Raw genomic sequence first — 3,158 nt, 5'->3', positions numbered from 1 at the left:
GCTTCCTTGGAAAGATGCCACACGTGGCGGCCGCAAGTTTAGTCGACTGAATACGCCCCCGAGGCGCCGGGAGAGGAAACTGCAAGAGAGGTACACGCCCTCCTCCGCCTCTCCCTGGAGTCAGAGACCCAGGACCGTCACCCGACCACCCCGACGCGAGTGGCGAGGGTCGAACCGAGCGCCACGTCTACGAGACACTTTTCCACCCCCGGTCCTCTGACGGTTTCTGAGCCCCTGCTCTGGCCGGTCCGCACCGTTTCGGCATTCTCTTGCTCAGTAACAATTTCGCAGAATCCCATCACGTCACAATCCAAACCCCCTGCAATTGGCCAGTGGGGAGGGTGATTCAACTCTGTTTACTTTCTCCCCCTGCCAGTGAGGAGGGCCTTTTGGTGGAGAGGTGCGTCCAGAGCTGAGGCGTGCGGCCAATCCGACAGTTCTGTTTCGGTGCCTCGTGCTACCCCGACAGCCACGAACGCTGACATTTAAAAGGGTAACAGCCCGGGGGCTGGAAAGGAGCAGGCACTCATCTTCTGGAGCGCCTCTAGGTCCGGGGGCCGGCCCTGGTCTCCTGGCTCCGTCCCAGCTTGCGGAGCCCTGGGACTCACGTTCCCTAGGCTCGCTGGTCGGTTGCGCCCCTTCTTGTGGCAAAAGAGAACTTCTGGTGCGGCTCTTCCAGCTTGCAAACAGTTAAGTGACTTCCTGCAAACGCGACAGTCCCAGCAACCAGCCTTCCAATGAAAAGTAAGTTGGTTGATGTCACTGACATTGGCTCAGCCAATCACAAGGGCGTTCCGAAAGCAAGCGCTCAACACTTGTAAATGCTTAGAGCTGTAGTGAAACTGGACACATCCTTGTATTTTGTGTTGTTGGTGGTAAAATTGAGAAATGTTTGGAAAGGGATGGGTGATGAATAAGTGCAATATGAGTCTATAAACACAATCAAGGAAGTAGCAATTCTTTTCTTTTTTCCCCCAGTTTTGGTATGCAATACACTTTTGGAAAGAATTTTAGTAGTCCTTCCAATCCAATACATGAACTATGACCAATTAATTTTTAAAAATGCCAAGCTAACAAAGTTCTGTTTTAAAGCACAATCTTCATCTTGTTTGGCTATTCTTACATGGAAGCACCCCATCACTGCTTTTGTGATACCTCCAAATTCCTCTCCTTCCCCAGTGCAATTTATTCTAAATAAGTTTTTTTGTTGAAGTTGTAACCCACCTTCAAATAAATGGAGACAATATCCCTCATTTATGTAACTTTAAAAAACAACACACCATTCTTAGTTCATTTTCCTTCCCCAGACCCCTGCATGATTGTTAAGGCATGTTTTCTTCCCTCCACCTTAACATATGTGGAGACTGGGGACACAGAGAAGTGGCTTGTCTACCTTATCTGGTAGATAGTGACAGAACTCAACTGAAATCATAGATCTCCTGATTTCTAGCTCTTTGAGCTTAACAATAACTGAACTCTTTGGTTTGGTGAAATATTAACTATGTTAAACAGATTCTTAACTGTAACCAGCCAGAGATCCTTAGCCATTGAAATATTGTGGCATTACTTGATCAACAATTAGTATGGGTCTTAGAGTTTGATTAACTCAGTTTGCCTCTCCCTCTTAATGAATGATGGGGTTGTTTTCCATCTTGATAGCTAAGAAAAGAAGCTAGGGCTAATGTCTCTTGCAGAAGGCTTTCTGTCAGCACAATTGATTAAAAATGCATTCACTTTCCTAAGTGGGTGTGAGAGGTACCTGCCTTATGTGATGCAGATCCAGTGAGATCCAACCATGACTCCCACTGGCTGTTAGCCTTTGTTAAGAAAGTAACACCAGGTTCTTGCTCTCTAAAGGTAGGATCTCAAATTAATTGTCCCAGTCGGAAGGCTAGTGTAGTTTATTTTGCTTTTGCTTTTGAAGTCGTAGAGGAAGATACTGCAGTAGGTGACTACAGGGGAAAGGGAAGTATAGAAACATGGTGCTGGTCAACCAAGAATATCATCACCATCATAGTAAGATAGGTACATACATCATAGCATGTAAAAGTGAAGCCATCTCAGGTTTCTGGTATTCCAATCCCCTTAATTTTAGGGGAAAAAAATTCCCTAAAACCCAGGAGAATTTGCCTACTTCATGATTTTTCTGGGACAAATTCTGTCCCCAAGGATACATGACCACTTAGCAATTGCACCTCTGCGTGCCTCTTTAAGGTCTTGCACAAATACCAGAGGGATCTCTCCACAGTCTGACTAGCATTGCAACTGGCATTGCACTGGGCATCTTCAGACAGCCCTAGAGTTAATTCTGGGGATATTCTAGAAAAGAAGGAAAATCTGTATCTTTCCTTGATGATTGCAATCCAGGAACTTGAATTAATCAGTCACCACAGTTTTTTAAAAATAAACTTTCCCTTCCCTACTTCTTGTCCTCTTTAATTCATTTTCATTTAATTTTGTTCAAATGGAACATAAACCCTGAGCTCTTCCAACTCATTTATTTCAGAATTATAAAAGGAATAAAAACTGAGATTTCATACACGTGAATTTCTCACACACATTTGCAAACATAACTGCTGCTTGACTTGATTTATAATACCTTTTAAAACCCAACAATTCAAAAATTGTAGACAACTCTCTTCCTCCTTTTCCCCTCATTCACTCCCCAGATATTTATGTTTCTATCAATGAGCTAGGCATGGGGAAGTACAGAAATAAAAAGGCACCCTGTAATCAATTAGGCTTATAAGTTAAAAACATATGTAATATATATATGAAACCGGACATCACATGGGTCCGGACTGCCTGTCACTACTTGAGCCACTTAAGCAGAGACAGGGTTGAATTGAATATGAGCGTTTTATTTTCCAATATTGTAGGCAACAAGGGAGAGCAGCAGGTCATGCACTAAAATCTGCTCTGTCTCCCTCCACTCCCCACAAACCAGCTGCTTATATTAGGTAGAAGGACAAGGATTACATGGGGAAGTAGGCAAAAGGAATAAGAATGGGTATAATGGTTACAGATTACAAGCAATGGGGGCTGGGAGTTGCAAAGGGCGCCTCTGGGACTCCATTGTTAATCTTTCCTTGATGATAGGCGGTTCTCAGGTAAGGAGAATGGACTGCATTTCCCCGGTTAACTCTCCTTCCCACAGC

The sequence above is a fragment of the Myotis davidii genome, unplaced genomic scaffold (assembly GCF_000327345.1).
Source record: "Myotis davidii unplaced genomic scaffold, ASM32734v1 scaffold616, whole genome shotgun sequence".
Classification (NCBI taxonomy): domain Eukaryota; kingdom Metazoa; phylum Chordata; class Mammalia; order Chiroptera; family Vespertilionidae; genus Myotis; species Myotis davidii.
Note: the sequence above shows the minus strand (reverse complement) of the source record.